Genomic DNA, 25,773 nt, shown 5'->3' with positions numbered 1-25,773 from the left:
TTTCCTTTCCTACTGCTTTAATGAGACTCCATAGTGGAGTTTAGGTTTCTTGCTCCAGAGACCCTGAGTTTGGTGTGGACTCTTCTCTGTCTGAAGTAGCTCAGGTGTGCTGATATTCAATACAGTTCAGGTATTTTCCTGTGCTTTTAAATAATAGGTTTGGGAGTATGGAGTTGTATATCATCCAATTTTTCTGTTTTGTCTTATTTATTGTTACATATGTCAACAAGGAAGCAGTACAGAAGATGCTTACTTCTTAGATGGTTAACTTTCCATTAGCCTTGGTTTTTTGAAAAGGATTTTAAACGGTAGGGCTTGTTATGAAAGTGAAAGACAGACAAACAGACAAGCTTGCAGTTAAGGCTTAACCCTGCTCTTGAATTGGTCAATGTGTCTATGCTCAGGTTGTATATACTGTTGTCTTTTATAGGTTAGTAGAATGTTGACCTCATTCCTCCAGTGCTGGTTGAACATGACTTTTGCTCTCAATACAATTGATCTACATCCTCTTAACCAAAGTGGGAAAGTTAAGTCTAAAAACTGAACCATGAACCTCAGCATTCTGATACCCCAGAAGGCTGTGCTGCCAGTCAGTGAGACCTGAGCAGGCTGGAGAGTTGGGTAAAGTGGAACTCAATGAAATTCAAGAAAGGCAAGTGCTAAGATCCTGCACCTACGGAGGAATACCCCCATGCACCAGTAGACACTAGAGGCTGGCCTGCTGGAGAATAGTTCTTTGGCAAAGGACCTGGGAGTTCTGGTGGACAGCAAGTTGCCCATGAGCCAGCAGTGTGCCCTTGTGGCCAAAAAGGCCAAAGGGATCCTTGGGGTGTGTTAGGAGGAGCATGGCCAGCAGGATGAGGGAGGTATCTTCCTCCTCTTCTTTGCCCTGCTGAGGCCGCATCTGGAGCGCTGTGTCCACTTCTGAGCTCCCCAGTTCAAGAGAGACAGGGAACTCCTGGAGAGGGCCCAGCAGAGGGCTACAAAGATGATGAGTGGACTGGAGCATCTCCCTGATGAGGGAAGGCTAAGAGAGCTGGGCCTGTGTAGCCTGGAGAAGACTGAGAGGGGATCTTACCAATGCATATAAGTTGGTTAAGGGTGAGTGCCAAGAGGATGGGGCCGGGCTCTTTCTCAGTGGTGCCCAGCGACAGGACAAGGGGCAACGGGCACAAACTGCAACACAGGGAGTTGCATCTGAATGTGAGGAGAAACTTCTGTATTGTGAGGGTGCCAGAGCCCTGGCACAGGCTGCTCAGAGAGGCTGTGGGGTCTCCCTCTCTGGAGATATTCAGAAGTCACCTGGACATGATCCTGTGCAACCTGCTCTAGAGGAACCTGCTTTAGCAGGGGTTGGACTAGATGATCTCCAGAGGTTCCTTCCAACCCTGACCATTCTATGTGATTCTGTGCTTCTGTTACCTGCTCCAACAGGTCCATGTCTTTTACGTACTGGGGACCTCAGAAGTGGATGTAGTAGAAGGGGCTCAGCTCCCTTGATCTGCTGGCCAAGTTTGGTTTTGTGCAGTGAATATGAGTAAGCATTTTACTACATTTACAGTCTGTTTTTGCTGATGTTTCTGTGTAATGTCCATTGTAATTAATGGCTATAGTATTTATGGTAAATGTTACCGCACCATATCAAGTGACATTTAAATAAGAAAATGGCCTATAAATATGCCCACAGGACATGTGTTTCCATTACACAGCCTTCCATTATTTGACAGCCCTACTAGTCTATTAAAGAAGCAAAGGGTCCTTACATCAATAACCTCAGTAACACCCAGAAGTTGTTGATTTAATCTTGTGCTTTCAAGTTGAGCACATGAGTAAACATTGCTTAGATTGGAGCTGTGTTCAGTAGAGGGAAAAACAGTATTATATTCAAATATTCTCCCATAATAAATTTTAGCCCATATTGGCTTCTTAATACTGACCACTGTATAGCATAATTAAGAGAGGACTCAACAGAGGTCTCAACAGTAATGAAAAAGGTTCCTTGGGTTTTATAAATGGATCACATTAATTACTTGTGCTCACAGCATCTCTAATAATTCCCGAAGCAGGAACAATATGTCCATTCCAATAACACTAAGAGAGATTCTATGTTTACACCACTGCATATACAAAACCCCCCTATGTATTCCTCTAAGGCTCTTTAGCTCTAACTAGTTAAGTAGTGATTTTGCTGCTTGTGTCAGAAAGTGGCTGGTGCCTTGTGGACAGAAGCATCCATGGGAGTCTTCTAACTATTTAACTGCCTTTGAGCACCATGCCACTGAGCAAGAGAATAGGGAAAGGGACATGGAGCACTGAGCTGCAGAACGGGAGGTGGGGAATTAAGCTGAGGAGACTCCAGCCCCAAACTATAAAATTAATTCCCCTAGGAACTGAGGATAGCCTCAGACCTCATTGCTTACTGCTTCCAGCTTGTGGCACATTTCTTTGTCCTTATCATTTCTAACACAATAGTACAGTAGTATGTACATAGATGTTATAAAAAATCCCAAACAAACTGTGTGCAGTTCACACGTAGATATAGAAACAAGGTCCAAAATGCTGTGCTTACTTCTTATGTACCTCTCCATGAAGTTCTGAGCCTCAAAAGAAGTCCATTTTTCCTATTATACTCAGAGAGAACAGGTCATGACAGATGCATATTTTTGGTAGCCAGCTTTGAGGACAGCTACTGTAACCATTGAGAAGGGAATGATGCAGGATGAGTTTGGTATGACGACTAAAGAGTGGCCTAACTCAGGACAGTTTCTATTTTCTCTTCCTTTCTCTGGGTATCTGAAGCATTAGGAGGGAGAGCACTACTGCTTCACTGCTTCAAGTAGTCTAATAGTCTAGTCATTAAATAATTCAAATGTGGAAATACAAGTTCAAATCCTTTATTGAGAGTAAGGGCTTGAATTATATCATTTACACTGTCAGGAGGTTATTCCTCTACCAACCTATTTGACTGCCCCTGGCAGCTTTGGGCAGGCTTCACCTTATTAATCTTTAGACATTTGACGTCTAGACAAAAAATCCAAGCAAATTTTGTTATGTTCCTTCTGCTTAAAGGACCTGAAGAGTCACTTCAAGTAATTTGTTTCAAAGGCAAGTAAAACAGGTGATAAAACCCTGGCACAGGTTGTCCAGGGAGGCTGTGGAGTCTCTGTCCTTGGAGATATTCAAAACCCAACTGGAATGCTACTTGATTTTTCTCAAGACTGTGTTCACTTTAATTTTAGATTCCTAATAGATAAGAAAAATCTCACCTGATATAAGTTGTACCTAAAAGCCAGACTGGCATACTGAGCAATAGCTAGAAGGTGGAGGAAAAGAGGTATATGGTGGATTGAAGAACACAGATCAAGTTTGTGTTAGACACCAAATTAAAGTCTTCTGAGATCCAAGCTAGAGCACTGTAACTGCAGAACTGCACTTCACACATGTATCATGTCAGAACATGGCTTTCAGTTAGAAGCCTTAATGTGAACGTTATATACAGGAATAAAATATTCTATAATCTATGATCTATATGCACTTGTGAAAAGTCACAAGGCAAGACGTACCGCAAAATGACTTGCAGTTGTTTCAGTACTGAAGCACAGTAATTACACCCTCATGATCATGACAGAAACATCACACTGAAACATTTTCTTTTCTTTCTTCCTTGGTATTCTGATTAGATAAGATTTAATAATTAAAATACCTTTTCTGTACCTGACAGTTCTTACTACTTTCTTCTACTGAAATCTTTCAGACTGAAATCAGAACAAAAAATTAGAATTTGGTGTTTAAAAACAAAGAAGAAAAAATAATGCTGCTGATTTTATATTATAGATCATGTTTTTTTTCACTGTAGCAAGGTATAATTTCTTCAAGAGTACAGAGTAAAAGTGATTACAAAATCTTGACTTTACATTTCTAGGTATGTCCAAGAGTGGATTTAGTATAAATTCCCACATGATTATACTTTTAAGGCATTTGTTTAATGACATAAATAACTTTTTTAGTTTACTTTTTTTAATTATGTTGAATGTAAATAAATCTGGGAAATGGATTTTGACCACATTTCCAGCTTAATGCAACCGTAACGTATAATTTGAAAGAATCAGAGAAACCCAAGTGACAATAGTATATTGCTCCCTCTAAGCCATAAAAGAAAATAGCCTGAATGAAAATAGACATGTCAAGCAGATAAAGCTAGATATACTTTGGTATTGAAGCAGTCTGAAAAGGCCAGGTAGTTTGTTTAGTTACTTGAAATCTCTTCTTAAAATTTAAATTAGTGTGGGATTTTTTTTTTTCTTTTTTTCAGCAGAATCTTTCACTTTCACACAGAAAATCAACAGTTTTGAGATTTTTTTGGAGGTCTTAAAACCTGTTGTCAAGTGAAGTTGGCTAATAGCCCTAAAGGCTTCCTAGTTTTGTATTGAACATAAAAAATTAAACATAATTGATTTGTGGGGGTTTTTAGTGTTTTGGGTTTTTTTCTCCTGCAAGGCTTGTCTCTCATGAAGCTGATAAATAGTGCAGTTGGTTAGTATCTCTGAAAAGCAGGACAGTTTTTCTGTGATTGGCTTTCTTTACAGAAAGGCTACAGAAAAGGTGACAGCAGGCAACTGTCACTTGACATCTCACCTCTTTGGCTCAGCTCTTGATTCTGCAACTCTCTGTGTGGCTTAGGCCATCTCACTTGGCCCTTTCTGGGACCCAAAGTAGTTAACCACTCTCTTTAGAGTTTTGTGTGGCTTCCCTAATTAAGATGAAAGGAAACACTACAATATTGCAGAATTCTATTATCATCATAGTAAACCGGACAAATATTGCTTCAGGGACTGCATACTCTGTGCTTCTCTTTCTCTAGGAAAGCCTGCACAAACCACACCAAACTGATGATCTGTTGCTGCATAGCTGGCTGTGCATGCCGAAAAATATCTTGTATTCAATATGTAAATTCAGCGTATGATTGTTGACCTTTAATGAATCCCTTCACTAACATTTAGTGTTTATGCTTTTGTTTTTAATAGATAGTACAATTTTACTACATACAAACAAACTGTGTACTTTCAGGCATGCTAACAAGTCTTAGAGAATTAAAGTGATTTTATTGCTTGCAGTCCTACAATTCTCAGTACCCTGAGCAGCACAGCATGAAAAGGAACTGAACATATATATCTGTGCTGCTATTTGGAGCACCTTTCCAAATGCAGATGAAGTTTTGGGATTTCTGCTAAGGATCCTTTAAGTGGGACAGAGATCCTCATTGGCGTCAGAAATTTCTGGCAGCATTTAAGCATTATGTTCAATATATGAATTTTATTTATATGTCTTTGATAAATGCTAGTAGACACACAGAGTCTTCTGTTAGAGAGAAGCTTGTTATTTTTAACCTTAGAGGAAGCTCATGATTTTATTCGTGTTTTGATTGGAGATGGTTATCTTAGCAGCAGGTTTTTAGAGATATGTTGCAGGAAAAATATGAAGAAAAAAATGATGGCTTTCATTCAGGTATGGCATAGAACCTGATTAGCCACGAGGGCTCAGTGCCTGAGAGCAGTCCAGAGGATCCCTCTGGTATGCAAGGAATGAAGGTAAATAGTGCTGCAGTTCAGAAGCATGGTGTTGGTCCATTTGTCACAGTTGTCTTTCAAGAAGCAGATGAGATGAGTCACTGCTGTGAAAAGAAATCATCGATATCACCACATGCACACCCACATATATAAAGATTTAAACTGTCATTTAATTTGCTCACCATTAAAGCTCATGTACTTGCTCAGCAATGGTAAAAAATTCTGAGGACTGGAGCAGAGCAGTAAATTCCATCTAGTGTCATTTTGCGTAATTTTTATTAACCTGTTTGTTCTTTCCATCCCATTTTATAATTTCAGAGAGCTTTAAAACATTAATGCATCTTAGGAAAGGAGATCCTGCATAGTACATATAAATTCACTATTATTTAGACTGTTTATCAAGATTTAGAGTTTTTGTATCTCTATTACCTATTAAACTTTAACGAACCTGAATAAATTACAGGGAATCTGCGCACATATATGACACAGTTTCAAAATGTATGGATATAGAAATGTTGTACTTGATTAAAAAAAATAATAGATCCCTATAAAATTTGCTTCAGAAATGCTTTTAATAAGAGAATATATACTATTATCCAAAAGGGTGCCTACTTGGAACACCTCTTTCTTTCAACAATAGAAAATTTGATTTATCACAAAGCTGGCATCTGAATCCAGTATCATCTAACATTCCTTATTCCATCTGGAAACAAAGTGAGCCTGAAGGGGAAAGAAAAAAAAAAAAAAGTACAGTTATTAATTCAGTCTGTGGTTGTGCATTTTAGTGATTAATATGGTACACAGTGGTCCTGGGGTCCTCAGTGATATAAGTAGTAATCCACAGCACAGATACTGGAAAAGCTACTGAATCTTGAACAGATTGTGTAATTTTTCTCCATGGCAAACTAGGCAAGTCCCATTACCTATCTATCAGCAGCTTGTAAAGCCCCAGTTCTTACACAAAGATGAAGACTAGACTGTGGTCTCCTAAATGGAATGTGCTAACAGTGATAGGATGCAAGTGGTCTTTCTGCTTGTGCTTTTCCCAGGAAAAGCACTGTTTTGAAGACCCTGATGAGGGGTGGTAATGGGGCTAGCTTACATACAAGGTTTCCTTAGCAGTTCCCATTTTGTGGCATATATTATGTTTCTGATGGCTGATTGGCAGCTGAAGTACAGCTCAACTTCTGAGAAAGCACAGTTTGAGCCAGCTGATGTAGATATCAGAAGGTTAAAAAAAAATAAAATGTTTGTGGTGGAAGATGAAGGATTTCCCAGTCACATAATGACAGAATAGTTGAGGTCAGAAGGGACCACTGGAGGTCATCTTGCCCAAACCTCTGCTCAAGCAGGGCCACCTAGAGCCAGTTGCCCAGGACTGTCCAGATGGTTTTTGAATATGTCCAAGGAGGGAGAATCCACCACCTCCCTGGGCAAAGTATGCCAGTGCTTGGTCACCCTCACAGTGAAAAAAATGTTTCTTGATGTTCAGAGGGAACCTCCTGTGTTTTAGTTTGTGCTTAGTTCTATCTGTGGGTGTTTATGAGGTGTCCATGTCAGGTGTTCTGAGCTGAGAAAAAACCCGGGACATTTGGTCCTTTCAGTTACACTTTTGAGAGAAGTGGAAGGACTCAGGATAGTATTGTGCATTGGGGTGACCTTCACTTTAAAAGAGCCTGATTGATAGACTAAGACAGGTAGGAGTAATTACAAACCTACGAAAAAATAATGACAGACCTCATAATATTATGTTCAGGAAAAACTGCTGCTTTCAAAATAGGTATGGGTTAAACTGATTAATCTTAATTGATCCCTCTCACATTTGTCCTCTGCAGTGCAACTCAGGGACTTCAGTTCATGTAGATGTAGCTATACTATGAATCCCACACATCAATAACAGTTGTGCTACTGATTCAAAAAAGGCTGTACAATCTAACATCTGTATTGCTGCTGTTACACTGTGATCAGTACCTGAGCTAGCTAAGATAAAGACAGCTAGATGTAGCTAACTTCACTAGTCAGTCCTTTGGATTCTATGGCAGACCAGCCTTTAGAATATAAAGCTTTAACTTAGGTACAGGGACTGAAAAGTGAAAACAATTAATATGGAGCAGTGCCAGCCAGCACTGCTCCTACTACAACTGGTAGTAGGGTTGGAAATGTTACTACTGTTCATTACATTGTTCTGACTATTTGGTGAGGAAAAAGAGTTAAAAATGTGCAGTGCAGTGTGATGCTAGAGTGCAGCTCCAAAAGGCACAGGGCCCATCTTGGCACTGTGGTGTTCATGCTTTGATCTCTCATAAAGCCTCCATTTAAAAGTGCTGCGTGGATTCATTTTGCAAATTTTGCTAATGATGTCTGACTGCCTTAGGTTGTATTGTTTGTCCTGGGTCTGCGATGTTTGACTGATGACAATGAATATGATTTGCAAAGTGCAAGTTCATAGACAGAGATATTTTGGGATGGGTTGAATAGCTCCCTATTAAATTTAATGACAGCTACTCACAAATAAGTCAAAAGGACTTTTTAAGAAGATTTTTTTCTTTTTTTTTCTATTTCCCTCTCCCAGTTCTTCAACTGGAAGATTTTCCTTTTGCGGTAAATCTCCAGGGAAAAGGCACAAGTAACAAACACTTATCAGAGAGACCAAAAAACTTTAAAATTAAATAAGAAGAAAGAATACATTAGAGAAATTTCCTCCTAGAGAAAGAAAAGGAGCTGCAAGCCAAAATATTATCCATGTTAAAAAAAATTGTAGTCTTTCAAAAGTTCTAAATTATTTACAGTTTCCAAAGTGCATAGCCTTTTCAACACATTTTAATGCCCAAAGGAGTACAAAAAAAGAAAAATCCATCAGAGGCAATTAGATATGGAATGTCTGTCTCCAATTCAAGGGGTTACTGTTTCCCAATTCCCTGGTGTCTGCGAATGTATTCTGAAGAATTACTGCTTGCTGGGTACACACACCCTCTCACCATGCATGCTTGGATCTTACCAGAGGGAACGCTGGAGTAGGTGTTACCTACTATTGGTAGGTATACTATAGGTGTTACCAGCTATTCACTGCCAAGGTTTGCCCCTTCCAATAAATAAGCAATATAGTTGTTATAAGACAGGTGCACTGAAAACCCCCACTGTGTGCCAGAAGCTGAAGCATGGTAGAACATTTTTATGATGCTCAAGACTTACTTTCCTTATTCCCATAACAGCCTGATTCTCCATGGATGAGGTTGGAAAAGATCCTCTTCATGTGCTGTGCTAATCCATCCGCAGTGACCTGGTGAAATTGGGAGGTAGCTTAATATAACAGAGAGCACCAGTTCAGTAACACACTGTACATTTTTCACAAATTGCAACAGGAATGATGCCACAATCAGCTCTCTGCAGAGTTCTTTAAATGCTGTATTTCTAATAAAAAGCCCTTTTTACTATCTTATGGCTGCATTTACACAACCCCCATAGGTTCTGTAAAGTCAAAAAAAGAAAAAGAAAAGCTTTGACAGCCATAGTATTAGAAAGCCTCCCCACCTGTAGTTCATCCTCAGAAAATTATAGTCTACACAGTCAAATGATAGGAAGATTATAACATACTTTATTACTCTCTTGAGTAGTGTAACTTTACCAAAACATTCCACTGCCAAACACCTTCCCTACAAATCCATCTGAATAAAAGCTAAAGCATTTAATTTCTCTTCTTGTTTTACATTATATTAATATCTATAGTAAAATAGAACTTTGCCTGCAAGAAAGAATACAAATATAGCAGAAAATAATGTGTGAAATCTTGCCTTACTTAAAGCAACTTTTTTTTCATACGCAGTCCAGGCTAAAAAACAAAACAAACCAAAAAAAAAAAACGCGTTCAAGCAAATAAAATTTCCATCAGTTTCTGCAAGAAAGAGTTAAAGGTATCTGGGTTGACTGTATTTAGATTTCTTTGGCTGTGTCTAAATTATCAGTCTCATTTATTTTATATTTTGGGAAAGTAAAAGCATGACTTCACTAATTCCCTGGGTTTGGACTTCCAGGAGGGTACCCATAGAAATGTTTTGAAGTCATTCTGCATTAACTATATAAATGGTAACAAGTTCTCAGACTATAGTATATTCCTGTTGGTAATCTTGCATCAAAAAGTCCTGCAGCCATTAGTAAAGGTATAGTTTCAACACCATAAAAACAGGTTTAGTTTATGTAATCAGAACAAAATATTACTAAATCAGGTTATTTTTAAATGAATGCAATATTATTGCTGAAGAACTGTTAAACCTATTTTTCAAAAGACAAAACCCAGATATATTTTTCAACTGTCAAACTTTTCTTTTTTGTTTTCAGTGCGATGGAAAAAAACAATGATATTGACTTTGCCTCTGGTCTTACAATCCTGCCACATAAAACTGTGACCTTGAAGCTGAAGTAGTTTTATGCTAATAGATTATGCATAACAAGTTTATAGATGCTACCAGAGCTTCTTCAGAGTGGCAGTTGCACAGTACAAACTTTTAATGAATACTTCTGTGAATTAAATTTTAATTCCCCATGTTATGTATAACTATTGCTAAATCACATAAGAAAATTAATTTCCTTTTATTTACAGCAGTTTGGGGTTTTTATTTTATTTTTTTAATTGTAATGAATAATTTTAAAATAGATTTTAATAAATAATTAAAAAATATTATTTTATTACAGCAGATCAATTATCTTCAAACAATAAATAATAATTTATTATTGAACAATAGCATCTTTATTAACACTTAGCTAAAATCATTACTCTCTTAGCTTATTGTAACTTGCAACCTAAATGAAAATTGTCATAAATTATTTCAAAAATGATTTAGTCATGGTTTGATTTAATAATAAAGTTATTTTATGAAGCATTATTTTTCTAGATGCAGAACTATTTTCAGCTGATTTGGATGCTGTAAGTTTATCCTTTAATGTTTATCATCATGACTGATTGACAAACATTACATCATGCACAGTTCTACTTTTTTTAATAGCAGTCTCTAAAATACTAGGAATGAAGAAAAGAGTGTAACTGTTGGAGGACTATAAAAAGTATGTTATTCAGAAAAAATATCAGGTGTAAATGTCTAAATAAACACAAATAAATAATCTGGAGAGCTTCAGCCAGATGGCTGCAAGCATGAGAACAGCATAGGTATTTTACTTTTCTCCAGAAGAAGTGAGCATTTACTCTGTCACATCCGTTACAGTAATTTACATCCATTAACATGAGAGACTTAAAAAATTCAGACATTGCTGTCCATAGAAAAATGCTGTTAGGAATACTTTTTAGGGATTAATATCCCCAAACTTTATTGTTTGCATGTTACGATGGGAGTGAAACATTGTGGATATAAATAAAAATTATGTTTTATCACAGATTAATCACAGCTAAACTAATTAGGCCCTGGGAACAACAGTTCAGGCTTCTGAGTGTTTTTTAATGTCTCTTGAGACTAAAATTTAAAAGACAACTTGAAACACAGGAACATTCATTTTGAGACTATAGACCACTTGGATAAAAACCAGAGAACAATATGAATATTCAAAGCTCTAGGAGATGTGACCTATTACAACTGTGTTACCTGGAGAAGGCAGGCATGAAAGAATAATGGTAATGGACTTCAAGTGCAAAAAAGTTGGCAGCAGACAGAAAAAGGATGAAGTGGTCTTCATAATTACCAAGCATAGTACAAGAAGTAATGAGATCATATTTCAACAAAGGAGAAGCAGTTTAAAGATTAAAAAAAAAAACCTTTCTAGTTGCACGAATAAGTGAGCAGTTGGAACATACTGCTGGAGAAGATTGTAGGATCTGTGTTGCTGGAAGATGTTACTAACAGCCTAAGAAAACATATCACTAGTTAGGTTACTACAGGTAATCTTCCAGGCAAGAAGGGAGGGAACTGACATAATTTTCTTCTGGTTCTGGTTTTGCTTGGTTCTATGATACAGTTCAGTTATGTATCAAGAGGGCAGATGGTGCTCAGAGCATTGTCATTTAGCAGACTGCAGCATGAACAGGAAAGCTGCGTATCCTGCAAGAAACGCTGATAGCAGTGTCCTACACCCTTCCATCCTGTGCATATTTTACCATGAACAGGAACATAGTAAAGAAAACTCTCAAATTCTTAAAACTCTCAAAGACTGTCTCAGAACACACCTCTGTGTTGTGGAACCTATTAAAAGAGAATATTTTCTGGCAACAGTTGATGGCTGAAGAGGCAGCACAGCAAAGGGTCTGTATAACAGAAGGAGAGAGACTTCCTATTTTTTTCCTCTGCAATTGAATGTATAACCAGGTTGTCACTTTTCTCATACAAGTAAGACAAACCATTACCCAGATTAAAAAAGACCCAACCCTTATATAAAACTTTTCCCTATGGGTTTTTAGGAAAGAGGCGGTGGGTGGGAAAAGCCTGAGAACATTTGTATTGAACTGATCAAATTCAACTTTGTTGACTTTTTACGCTAAATATTAATCCATTTAACTTGGGTAACTTGGTTTCTTTATTTAGCTAATATAACTTGACTGGAGCCACCATGCAGAACCCATTCAAAATTAGAGCAACCATAAGAAATGAACTGCTTTCTAAATATGGAGACATATTCTCCAGTAATGTGAAAAATCTTGCAGCCTACATCCATAGATGCCTGCTTCTTCATGGAAGGACTTATAAGCCTAGTAATATGATTTGAAAATCAGCTGTTTCAATTCCCGAAGCTACACACACCTCTTAACAGATCTGGATGTGTGAACTTTTATGACTACTGGCTATCTCCAATGACAGAAAATATATTTTGCCTTCTCTCCAGCAATCTACGGAACAGCCATTGGTTTTTTAACTGCCAGTTTAATGGCAATACCTGCTCTTCACTGCAAGTTAAGAAAAATATTCTGAGTTCTTTTGTTGTGACTTGATACAAGTGAAGTTTTCAATTCTAGAATTAGTGATAACTGCATACCACGTTGTGCAGAGATAAGCTAATGCTGAGGTCCTCTTTTACATTACATTCTGAAAAGCAGCAGGTTCTATTGGATTGGAAGTGATATTATTATAAACCTCCACCATAACAGATAGGAGGTTCTTTGGAAAGAAAATGACTGTAGAGGTAATCTGTGTACAAGAGGGTAGGGTACTGATTGTTATTATTCAGCATACTCCACAATCAATACACTGAAGCAAAAAAGAAGTAGGAAAGAGGAAAAAAGGACTGAAAGGTTGGATTACAACCAAGCTTTATTTTATTGGCTGAAGAGCAAAGAAATTAAGAAGATATTAAACAAAAATAAATTAAATTGCAGTTGCCTCTCTCTTCAGGTAAAACATGACTTCATATTTAATGTTTATAAATCACATACAGCCTGATGCAAAGTGTACAAAAGTTCCTGAAGCCTGATCATTCCTGTATGACGAGCACTGAAGTCTTTTAATATGTGAGAAACACTCTATAGGTTTCTGTGTTATAGGTCTGACATAAATGAAAGAAAGAGGCTTGTAGTGTCCTGTTCAGAGTCTTCGTTAAAACTTACTTTTTGGTGAAGAGGCTTTGGTGACTTGCCAAAAAAAGTGAAGCTTTCCATGGGAACATGCCCATTTCCTTGAAACTTCCTCTGTAGATCTGCACTTCTCAGTGACAGTGTGAAGCCAAGGGAAAAGGAGCACAGCAGAGGCTCAGGGTGCCTTGCCCTGACGGATCTGATATGAGATTTACATTTCCAGCCTGGATCACAGAGGTAAGGGAATTGGATGTATTCTGTCCAGCTTCCTTAACCACTGAGGTATTTATCCACCTGGAAAGAGGGTATTTTTTTGTTTGTTTGTTTTTCTGCACTATTTTGTTTTGCTTTTAAAAATATATGTCTGTCTCAGTATGTGCCCCAGTTAGGCAGTGAAGGTCTGAAAGTATTTGGATGCCTGTTTGAATGCCTATTCAACATCATCCTTATAACCAGGCTTTTTCATGCCAGAACCATGTTTTTGGGATAAAATTAAAACAGAATCAGGGCATGATACCAGTCACTAAGAGCATACATATTAAAATATGCATGCATGCAGACACACTTTTGAGCAAATTGAATTGCTCTCACAGTTTGAAACAGATTAATATTATTTCATCTGTTTTTCAAATTCTTTCCAGGATTTGTGAAGTAAGTTATAAAATAAAGCCTTTGGGAGAAGGATAATTACAGACTTCAAAGCTAGATGAATAGAAGTTAACAACATCTTTTTGTTCTCTGGCTCAGTCTCTTTCTAAAGGCTGTATTTATGGGCCCCAAAGTATCTCTCTTTAGTATTGATTGTTTTGCATTTACTGCCTGAAGTAATCAGTAGTTATTGGACACAACTTACCAGTTCTTGTGAATTCAGAAAACTGAAAAAAATCACCTCAAAGTTTGACTTTGTTTATCCTGGACTACCTAGTCTGAAGGAATGTATTGTTACAATATGTGATCTGAACAAGACTTCAGAAATTGTTAAAATGAGACTTCTATGGGAAAATTCAGGTGACCTACATTGAGGTTTTAGGTACATAAATTTCAGTGATTCAGACGGCCTGTTCTCAAGTGGCAACACTTTTGAAGGCACCTGAAAAAAGAGAAAGAGCTAGCATATCATCATGGATCCCAAGTTCCACCTGTGACTGAGCAGAGCCCAGGAGTGTTTATTGCAAAGTGCTGCCTGCCAGATTAGCTAATGATGGGCAGGATATCTGAACACAGGTAAATACTGCAGTCAAAAGGTGAGCGAGTGACAAAACCTAAAAGAGCACCCAACATTTTGAATCTCAGGTGGAAGGGAGTGATTATTGTGAAGCATGGCCTGGTGCTCACACGTGGGGTGAATCTAGGATGCTGCTCAGTTGGTGTCCAGGCATGTTAATTTGCTTATTCCCATATACAGGTGAGAGGGAGTTTAGGCCTTCAGTTTTCAGACACCAAACTCCCTCCACTGACCATGCATGGGCCTCAACCTTGTATGTTCTAATTTGTACTTTGAGTAACAGGTACCTCATTTTTAATCAGGTTTAGAGAAGTTCAGAGACTTTGGAGAAATCTGAGTGTTTCCCTTGCTTTCTTATTAGATATCTTATTAGGTATTTTCAGAAGTTGAATGTTGCACCACGATTTCCTTTCACCCCACCACACTAGCATTATCCATGTCTTTGGTGCTTTTAACTTTTGTGCCATTTATTGATACAAACTCAATATGAACTTCAAGCTTTCTGAAGTCTTGGCTTGACTCAGCATAACACATTTTTCCTTCAAGCCACTAAGTACGTACATTTTAAACAATGCTTAAATGCTAGTGATGAGATTGACACAGTGGTTTGATCATGCCACATAGCAATTTTTGATAGAGATTTGTGAGTCCTTCACTATGACTTTGCTTCAACAAAGCAAGGGCTGGAAACCGTAGATACCTGAACACAGGGTAAAGGAAGCACCAGAGTCAGAAAAACTTTTGCATACCTAAAGCAGGATTCAGGCATCTAGTTTCCACAAGCTGTTTCACCTGTGGCCTTACCTTGAAAAAGACTGTTTTAGAAATTTACCTTTTTTCCAAATCATCCAAAATATTTCTGTAAACACACCTAAAGCTCTGTAAAATTTTCTATGTCCCACCAGTTACAGGTTAGTTTCCTGTAGTTCTCTCCTGTTTGATTTCTCCTGTGCATAATTAAGTAATTACTTTCACATTGCAGCCTTAGCCATAGGGAGGATGGAGAACTATAATTTGGATTTATCTTTTTTTAATCAGTTGCCCATTTTCAGGCAGTGGTTATCACTGACACCTCTGGGCATCTCTCAGGTTTCACTAAAATTAGCTATTAGGCTAAAAAATTACTATGGTTGGCTAGGAAAAAAGCCTGACAGAGGAAAAAGCAGACAGACAGACAAACCACCGCACCTGTAGATGTACATGGAACCCACACAGTGCTTGTCAGCAGCTAACTAGAGGGATGAGTTATAACAAAGGAGGTTCAATCTCATTTAATTAAATAGATTAATGACAGGTTCACAGTCTCTGTTCAGACAAATGAAAGTCATAGCTATGGTTATGGTCATGGGGCTTTTTTTGCTACTGTTTTTGTTGTTGTTGTTGTTTGTTTGTTTGTTTGCTTTTCTTTTAGGCTTTCAAATGAACACTAAGAAATCCTAATCGTCCAGTTAACCATTCAGTGCTATGAAATATACTAGTAATGTGTCCATGGAGAAAATAGAAATTTGTGAGAGAAAGAAATTTGTATGAATGTGCCATTTCTGTTCACACTAGGGTGTACATAGATGCTGCAGGAGGAATTCTAATAAAAGAGATGGTAAACTTTCAAAATTAACAAAGTGTGTCCTGGAAGTTGAGTTAAGGTAGAAGGATGGACCACCATCTTAGAGTATGCACATAATAAAAAAGTCCTTCAGCAAATAGGCTTACAGTATGTTACTGAAAAACATACGAACATTGATATACATGTTGTCCTGGTTTCAGCTGAGGCAGGGTTAATTTTCTTCTTAGTAGCTGGTGCAGTGCTGCGTTTTGGATTTGATGTGAGAACAATGTTGATAGCACACTGATGGCTTTGGCTGTTGCTGGGCAATGTTTACACTAAGTCAGGGACTTTTCAGTTTCTCAGGCCTTGCCAGTGAGAGGGCTGGAGGGGCACAAGAAATTAGGAGGGGACACAGCCAGGACAGCTGACCCGAACTAGCCAAAAGGATATCATACCGTATGATGTCATGCTGAGTATATATAAATGGGGAGGAAGATGGAGGGGCCACATTTGGCCTTATGGTGCTTGTCTTCCTGAGTAACCATTATGTGTAACAGAGCCCTGCTTTCCTGGGGATGGCTGAACACCTGCCTGCCAATGGGAAGTGGTGAATTAATTCCTTGTTTTGCTTCACTTGTGAGTGTGGCTTTTACTTTGCTTATCAAACTGTCTTTATCTCATCCATGAGTTTTTTCACTTTTACTCTTCCAATCCTCTCCCCCATCCCACTGTGGGGGGAATGAGCAAGCATCTGTGTGGGGTTTGGTTGCCAGATGAGTTTAAACCATGACACACATGAGCTATAATAACAGGGTATATGCTTTTGTTTCTATTTTATTATACTGTTAATTAAATCACAATAATTTTTTTGCACAGTTCTAGTTCAATTTAATAATGATCTTTTTCTGTTTCCTCTGTAACAAATTTAGACCTTAGTTATAAGTCTCAAGATCTCAAAATGATCTCAAGAATGATAGTTCGCTTTTCAGTCACTCTCAGTGGCAACTGACTGGAATTAACATTCCTGAAAAGTGTTTTCCAAGGATCTCAACAAAAGTTATATACTCACTTTTGCATATCATACTTTAAAAGATATGCGATGTGAAAAGACTAAAAAGGCAAAAAAGACAATAAGTTTAGAAAATATGACTGCATGAGAAAACAGTGAAGGACTTGGACTCGCTTAGTTTAAGGAAGAGAAGAGAAAGATGTAGTAAGTATCTTACATAAAAAGCTGGTCTCCTTGTCTGTTGCAACAGAGCAATAAAGAATGTTTAATTTGCCTCAGAGATTTGGTCTGAATAGTGTGAAAAGATTTCTTATTACACAGGTAGTCAAACACTACAGAAGAACAGAGACACTGCAATCCCCTGTCTGGAAATTCTTCCTACTAGGTGAAGACTAGTCTGTCTAGGTGAAGAAATGACCTAGCTCTGTTTAGTCCTGCTTCAGTGCAGATAACTGGGGTACATTATCTCTTGCAGTCCCTCCCAGATCTTAATTTTTATAGTCCTGTGTATGATTCTTTATTCCCTATGACTTTTGTACTACATTCTCTTTGAGCTTCAAAATATTATTTTACACTTATTTCAGAAATACTGTGTGTGAGAAGAGAATCTTTTCCCAAGAAAATTTTAGCTGTACAGAAATCACTCTTCTTTAGTTGATTCTCCATTGTTTAATTTGACAGTTAAATTGCAATGTTAGCAGAACAAAATTGGTGATCAGAAAATTAACTTTACAGTTTTCAAACTGTTATTCCATAGCTGCAAGATGAATAACAACAGGTATTTTTTTTGTTTTCTCCCCAGCTCACTGGAGATGCAAGAAAAATTCAGCACTGCAGCAAGAGGAAGTCTTTGCAAGTATTCCCAAACTTTCCCTGCTGTACTGCTTCTTAAGAAGGCCAGCTGAGTTAGAATAGTCTTACAGTACACTCAAAAGTGAGATTTGCAGAATATCCAACAATTAACATTTCCCAAAGACCGTAAGAAAGTAGCAAAATGATCTCAAGAGTTATAGTACCACCACATGCCGTTGCTTAAAAGCAGGTGGCCTAACTTAAGATTTGGCTTGAAAATTTTTTGGTCTGAAGCCATTTAAAAAGTTGAATCATACCAGCAACCTCACGTTATGACTTGTGAGAGACTGATGCAGTTTCCTGTGCACATTCTTGAGGCTAAACCTGAAATATGAATATTTTCATGGTGGTACATGAACAATAAAGGATAAATGAGGTTAATGGCCTGGGGTGAATTTAAATGAAAAATGAACTCAATTGCAACACTTTTAAAAATTTTAGAACATTGTGAAAGGGCTTTACTATGAAAGAAAAACACATAACCACATGACTTGTAGACTGTTGTTGCTGTTATTATTTTCAAATGTCTCATATCACCCACCACTCTATCTTAAGCTATTTTCCTATTTTACTATCCCCTGTCTTTGTATTTGAGTCCTCTGGTTACAAATAAATTCTGCTATCTTTTATGTGGGTGTAAATTTAAATTTCCACTAGAATAATTGTTTAAAAGCTTGATTTACTAAATTTTCTAAGGGAACCAGCTTGCAGGGAGTTGCTGCTGTGCCTACAAATGAATGAGGCTTGCTACCTCTCCAAAGAAATTGAGCATGTCATAGAATGAGGTCTTTGTACATGCACAAAATCTGACCTATTAAGGTCTGTTGGTTTTGTGTGATTGTGTGGTTTTAATTTGAGGTAGTTTTTTAATTTTGTTTTATAAAGGTACAATAGGATGACCTTCAAGAAACTGATTTATCCTGTGGGTAGTGAGTATATTTTATTTCTATTAAGCTGAAACTGTATCACAGAGTATTACCTGCTGTGAAATGTTTCCTAGTGAGTGACTAGCTATGAGTTCTAGCCTCTGATTTCCATTCAGCAGCCCCCGTGGTTACAAGATAGATATTTTCAGATGGTAAGGTCAGTATGCTACAGATTTAAGCTCTGGAAACAATAACTTCTTTTCCTGTATTTTGTCCTTTTTATAATTCTGTTTATACCTCTAAAATACAGAAAAGTGGTAACACTTTTGGAAGGGTCCTAGTACAGCATAAATATGTAGATAAAGCTGAAACAGATATTGGCATTTACTACTTTTTGTTGTTGTTTGGACTGATAAACCGTGCACTCTCAACTTTGTTTCCTCATTCCATTTATAGATGGAATAAAGTATATGATAGAAAACTTTTATGTAGCCTCCTACATGAAAAGAATCTTAAAATAGTAAGTTTGAGTTGCTGAACCCTTATTCTTAGTTATCTGTTGTACTAAATCCCTTAGGTTTACAAACTTTGTGTCTCATCTGAAGGGTTTATGATTAAGAAATAACACACCTGAAAACTGTTACATGACTGTGTATTGGGCTTGCATGGCAAGGCTTTGGTAGCGGTGGGACTGCAGGGGTGGCTTCTGTAGGAAGCTGCTATGACCTTCCTCCATGTCTGACAAAGCCAATGCCAGCCGGCTGCAAGATGGACCTGCTGCTGGCCAAGGCCAAGCCCATCAGTGTAAGCGGTAGCGCCAGTGAGATGAGGGGGCTTAAAAAGGGGGAAAAACCCAGAGGAGCAAGAGTATGTGAGAGCTGCAGCCCTGCAGCCCCCAGGGCAGGGCAGGAGGCCGGGGGGCTCCAGGCGCCGCGGCAGAGGCTCCCCCCAGCCCGCGGCGCAGCCCCCGGCGGGGCAGGCTGTGCCCCCAGCCCACGGAGCCCCCGGGGGGCAGCTCCCCCCCCGCAGCCCGGCAGGGCCCCACGCCGGGGCAGGGGGTGCCCGAGCTGACCACAGCCCTGGCCCCACTGCTGAGGGGGAGAAGGGAGAGAATTTGGGAGTGAAGAAGGGAGGTGTGGAGGGAAGGTGTTTTAAGTTTTGCTTTTATTTCTTATTATACTACTCTGATTTGAATGGTAATAAGTTAAACTAATTTTCCCAAGTTGAGTCTGTTTTGCTTATGCCAGTGACTGCCGAGTGATCTTCCTGTCCTTATTTTGACCCATGAGCTCTTTGTTATGTTGTCTCTCCCCTCGCCTGTCCAGTTGAGGAGGGGAGTGATAGAGCAACTTTGGTGGGCACCTGTCATCCAGCCAGGGTCAACCCACCACAGCTTGATATGGAAATTGTTGTGAACTTTAGTATTAAATTATGCCCATTTTTTAGAAGCAATTCCTGGTGTATAACAACAGTGTAAAAAGAACCAGAATAAAAGCATATTTGCACTTGAGTGTAACTTTCTATTTAAATAGTTGAATGTACTCATTATCCTCTATTCAAGTGCCATCTATCGTTTAAGTTGTTGTGGATGTCTCATGTTTTCACGTGATCACCAAGGATTTGGGTAAATCATCTCACCAATCTTGACATCTAAAACATAGAATTAGTTTAACACACCCGACACATTTGATACACCTTTCTAGTGTGTGGAAAGAGATTAACAAAGCCTCTGTCTAGCACTGTGGAGGGATAGATACAAAACACATTCATAATTCTAGCATAGGTGCTTAATGTATGTTGTATAAAATGGCCCTTGGAAGCGTCTGTATGTCCTAGATGATGATTTGAGTGAGAAGGGATAACTCCTGGTTTAGGTAAATCTGACTTTTGTTGCTAAGTATTGTTTTATGTGGTTTTTATTTCTTTTGTCTTCTTCACACATTCCTTAAATAGATTTTGTATATAAACTCTTGGCAAAGTATTAACTTTCTAAGATCTCAAGTCAATTACTCACAATCTTAAAAGTTCATTTGCTTTCTCATTTTGTCCCTGCCTTGAAATGAGACAGGTTTCTCAAAGATCTTGCATAAGCAAACAACTTCCACCTCCTTTTCTAGAATGAAAGACATCTATTAGATAGAAGGACACAGCTATTAACCTGTCTTCCCTCTTTCCTCCAAACTCTCAGGCAACTGGGAGTCAAACAATCTTCAGCCAATAATTTGGAACTATATTATGCCCTCTCACAAAAGTCAGGGATAAGTAAAATGACATTCCAAATACATTGAAAATGCCTTCATGTATAATCAAAAGAAGAGCTTTTAAGTGGTGAGATAAAGTAAGTGGAAGGTTGGTATGCAACTGAGAGGATTCTTGGAGATTAGATACACCTGCACATCAAAAATCTGCAATATTCTAACACGAGTCTTTTAAAGACTGTGCTGAATATGACATCTCCAGAGATTCCTATTATTATTTCTAATCCCATCTGATTTCACCTACAAATCATATTTCAACACAATATGATCTGATCATATTTCACAGTTATATTGGTCTGATTTTGCCAGTATGTCTATAAATGCACAGGTGTAAAGCAAATTAGATTCTTAAGCTAGAATGTTTCATTTCACTTAGTCCAAATATAATCCATTTAAAATACTTTATATTGCATCTAACAGGAGAACTCCCTACAGCTTGAGCTCCAGTAATATTAATTGTATATTATTCAAAAGCAAATTATCTAAACTTGTCAACTCAGCAAAGTTGTCTTAAAAAAGTCTTGCATCAGCTCTTGTAACAGAATATTCTACTCTAAATTGTATTTACTTCATAGGTTTTGCTGCTTCCTTCAGGAATGTTCATCTTGTAATATTTCTTTTTCAGCTCTGTTTATTTTGCCAGATAAGGGAATTTCAGCCATCAAGCTTGTCAAAGGACTGTTCAGTCACTGAATGAAACACTAAGCATGCCAGAAATTGTCCCAGAAAACATTCAGAGAGAAAAAAAATGGCTTGCATGGGGCATACAGAAGGTTGACATTCTTTTGGTTTCATCTCACATTATCCAAAGTTTACACTTTCCATGCTGCTAAAACTCATACCCTTTCTACCATCTCAAAAGCACACTGGTGTCTGGGAGAGCTCAGTGGCTATCAATATACCAATACAGTAAATGATGTCAGGATCCAAAGCTGAACGCTGGACCTTCATCATCTACATTGTTAAATTGTTATGATGACTTACTCCTGGCTTTTGTCAATCAAATTTTGGGTGTGGTTTTGAAGTCAGAGTGAATGAGTGTTCATTGCCAACACCCTCTTTTGGAAGCTGAGACCTTAATAATAAATATGTAATCAGTGCTGTGTTGGATTGCCTCAGTGCCTGAGAACCTGTCTTGGCACTATCTAGTTTACTAGTATAGATGTGTTTAACACCTACCAGAGGGAGTAAGTCATATTGATACAGACATACTATATTGAACTATATGATCTCTTAAAAGCTGTGAGATTCTCTCCTTTGTGTGTGTGGAGTTTAATACCCATGAGATGACAGGCAGCTTGGTAATGTTTGAAAAAATCTTCACAGTGGGAATGACCAAAGGGATGTGGAAAGAGACACTCTCAGTTATGCTGATATTATTGTTATGCTATAATGTCACCACTTTTCCAAAATATCTTTCCAAAGGAAACACGTGGTGGTGTCCCTGCCCAGCCATATGCCCCCCACAGGCCACTGTCCCTTAGGATTGTCTCTGCCCTGGCAATGGGTCACCCATGGCTGTAGTCTCTGAAGGGTGCCCCTACTCTTCCTTGGATCCCCTTCTTCTAAGAGCACATCTCCAGCTATACACCCAACAATGTCCCCATCCATGTGTCTTTATCCAGTCCCTCATCGCCTCCTCACGTGTGTCTTACCCTCGCAGCTACCACTCAGCAGAGGCACATGCTCCTCTCTTTGCTTTAAGCTTTGGTGGATGTTGGGTTGTTTTCATCCATTTCAGAACTGACTGGAACAGACTGTGGCTGACACAGGGCAGTTCATGGCCTTGGCCCACACAGGGTACCCTGCAACCCTGCTACCAAACCCTATGAACTATACACCTGATATATGTGAGGAAGTTTAAAACCATTACGTCTTGTCCTATCACAACAGGTCCTGCTAAAATGTTTGTCCCCATCTTTCTCACAAGTCCCTGTTAAGTACTGAAAGGCAGCAATAAGTTTCCCTGGAGCCTTCTCCAGGCTGAACAACCCCAACTCTCTCAGTCTGTCTTCATAGGAGAGGTGTTCCATCCCTAACAGGAGGTATTATCGTACATATTTGGGTTTAAGTTATCCTTAAAATAGTTGTTGGTATAACAGGATTTCTACTATGAGCCAAGATTCATATCTTTAGTCAGTCTTTACTCACATAGAAATTTTCAATTTCATTAAACAGGGACTATATCCCGGTAATTCCTTCGACAAAGACATGCCTTGGATTCTGAAAGATTTTTCAGTGTTGATTTAAGGAAATTTACAGCAGGATGGGATGACTGACTAAAGATAGAAGTGTCTGAGTACATTAGGGAAAACAAAAGGAAGAGTGTGAGAGGATGTGGGTGGGAAAGCGAGAGCTTTACTTTCTTGAATGAATGAGGTGAGGACTCAATGTTTGGTAAGTAGGGTCAAGGCCCCTGGTGTGGGGTTTGGACCTGTGTACTTTCCTTCCTTTCTTTTCTTTGTGTGTGTCTCTCTCTTGCTCCGGACCTGTGTACTTTCCTTCCTTTCTTTTCTTTGTCTGTCTCTCTCTCTTGCTCCCCTTTTGCTATGTGCAGACCTCATACTCATTTGAAAAACTTTCTGTGATTCTTATGGAGTCTTTTTAGACTTTTAGCCCCTTTAACAAAAAAGGGCTCTTAAGTTAAAAAATGATGGGTCAGTGCCAGCAGCGAATAATAGATCACTGTTAATCCCAGGCTGAGTAGGGGTGCTAGATAGCTGCTTCTGGTATCAAAAGGGAGCTTTCAGGGAGTCATTACCTTGGAAATTTCACCTAGCACAGGATCATCAAGAGCTGCTACATCTTCCTATCTCTCTCCCTAGGTATGGGGTTGCATTCTTACCCCATGCCTGTCAAAGGCAATGCAAGCCCTCAGCGTGGGAGTGTCCAATTGATTCAGCAGCCTTTGACATTAACTGCTGATCAAGCCCATTTACTCATCTTCATTGCTAAGAGCTCCTGCCCAGCTCACCCTTAGGTATGGCTGGGCCAGCCTTACTGTTTAACATGTACAGCTTTGGATCTGACCTTCTCCTTCAGCCAGCACAGCTGTCAGTGAGCCAAGGCCATCAGCTCTGGTTGCAGGCGTGTTCCGCAGCACAGGGGGTGGTTGAGGCGCACGGGGTGGTTCCTGAGCCAGGGAAACCCCAGGGGAGCGCCGAGACCTGCCCAGAGCCAGCAGCTCTCAGGAGAACGGCTGCAGAGGTGTAGACAGGGCCTGGAGTAATGGTGGCCACCCCAGCCCCACAAAGGACAGCCCTGTGTGTGTGTGCTGTGACCAGGGCATGGTGCGGCAGTTGGATCGGGAGGGCACCTCTTCGAGGGAGGGGTGTTCCAATGGCCGAGTGGAGAGGTTTGAAGTTCGTGTAACCCAGCAACTGGGCACCATTCTGTGACCATCTGCACAGGAGAAGGGCACTCATCCTGCCTGACCCTCACAGTAGAATGGTGGGCACTTGTCTGAGAGCAAAGGCTGCAGCTCCAGCTGGGGGGTTGGCACCATCTACCCCAGCAGTGGCCAATGCCCCCACCCAGATGGGGCTGCTGATGGGAGAGGCTGCAGCGCAGGCCTCAGGCTGCGGGACGTGCCCAGGCCTTTCCCCCAGGATGGACACAGGCTGCAGATCTGCCAGCAAAAGGTGTGCCCAGGTGGAGGAGCTTCAGAAGGTGGCTGAGCTTCAGAAGGCAGTGTGAAGGCTGCATAGCATCAGGGAGGCTGAGAAGCAGTCAGGTAGCCACTTACAAGTGCAGTCTGTAGTGGACTTGCAGCCCACGGCGCAGCAACCAAAACCTCCCCCACCAGTGCACACAGAAGTGAGGGGGCCAATAATGCAGAAGAATGGAAGCTTGCAACGGCAAGGATGTGCAGGAAGACAAGACTTCCCCCAAAGCCTGAGGTGCCCTTGCAGGACTGCTTCTCTGCTCTGCAGACTGCAGAGCAAAGACCCATCACACCAGGAATGGTGCTGGAGCTGAGTAAGGCAGCCCACTCTGCTCCCCATGTAACAACCAGAGCAACTAAGAAAAGGCAATGGATGACAGTAGTAGGCTATTTTCTTCTGAGACGTACAAAGGCACCTATTTGCTGATATGACACACTCTCTAGAGAGGTGTGCTGCTTACCAGGGGCTCGTATCTATCAGCTAGATGATCTTTAAGGTCCCTTCCAACATGAACCATTCTATGATTCTATGATTCCAAGTATCAGGGATGTCAACCAAGACTGCCAAGCCTTGTACAGTCCACTCATCCACTGCTCTTGTTTTCTTTTGGCCACCAGTGATATAGCCAGGAGCCAACTGAGGAGTATCAGGAAGGATTACAGGGCCCTGGGGGCAGTGGTAAGGAACTCCAGAGTGCGGGTAGTTTTTTCATTAATCCTCCTGCTCAAAGAGAAGGGGTTTCAAAGGGCCAGCTGAATCTAGCAAATCAATGAATGGTTACGGGACCGGTGCCCCAGCCAGGAGTTTGGCTACTTAGGCTATGGAACTTGCTTTGAGAAACCTGGAGGCTTGATGGGGTCCGTCAGAAAAGGGGAAGAGCATTTTTGGTCGTAGGCTTGCCAAGCTGTTGAAGAGGGCTTTAAACCAATGTTGTAGAGGGAGGTGAATCTCAATTAATCCCACTCGTGCCAGTTTGATGCCAGAGCCAGCAAGAGATGCCCAGAGCCTGGAGAGGAATTGCAGAACACCAGGAGAGCACCTGAAGAGCAGCACAAAGGAATTCCAGCCACTCCATCCAGTAAGTCAGTTTCATCAGGGGCCCAATTTAAATGCCTCTGTGCAAACACATGTAGCATGGGGAATAAATAGAAGGAGTTAGAGATGTGCACATGCCTGCAGGGCTATGATATTACTGGTATCACAGAGATGTGGTTGGATGGGTCCAATGACTAGAGTGTTGGAATGGAAGGATACAGGCTCTTTAGGAAGGACAGGCAG

This window comes from Falco biarmicus, chromosome 6 (assembly GCF_023638135.1).
Source record: "Falco biarmicus isolate bFalBia1 chromosome 6, bFalBia1.pri, whole genome shotgun sequence".
Classification (NCBI taxonomy): Eukaryota; Metazoa; Chordata; class Aves; order Falconiformes; family Falconidae; genus Falco; species Falco biarmicus.
Note: the sequence above shows the minus strand (reverse complement) of the source record.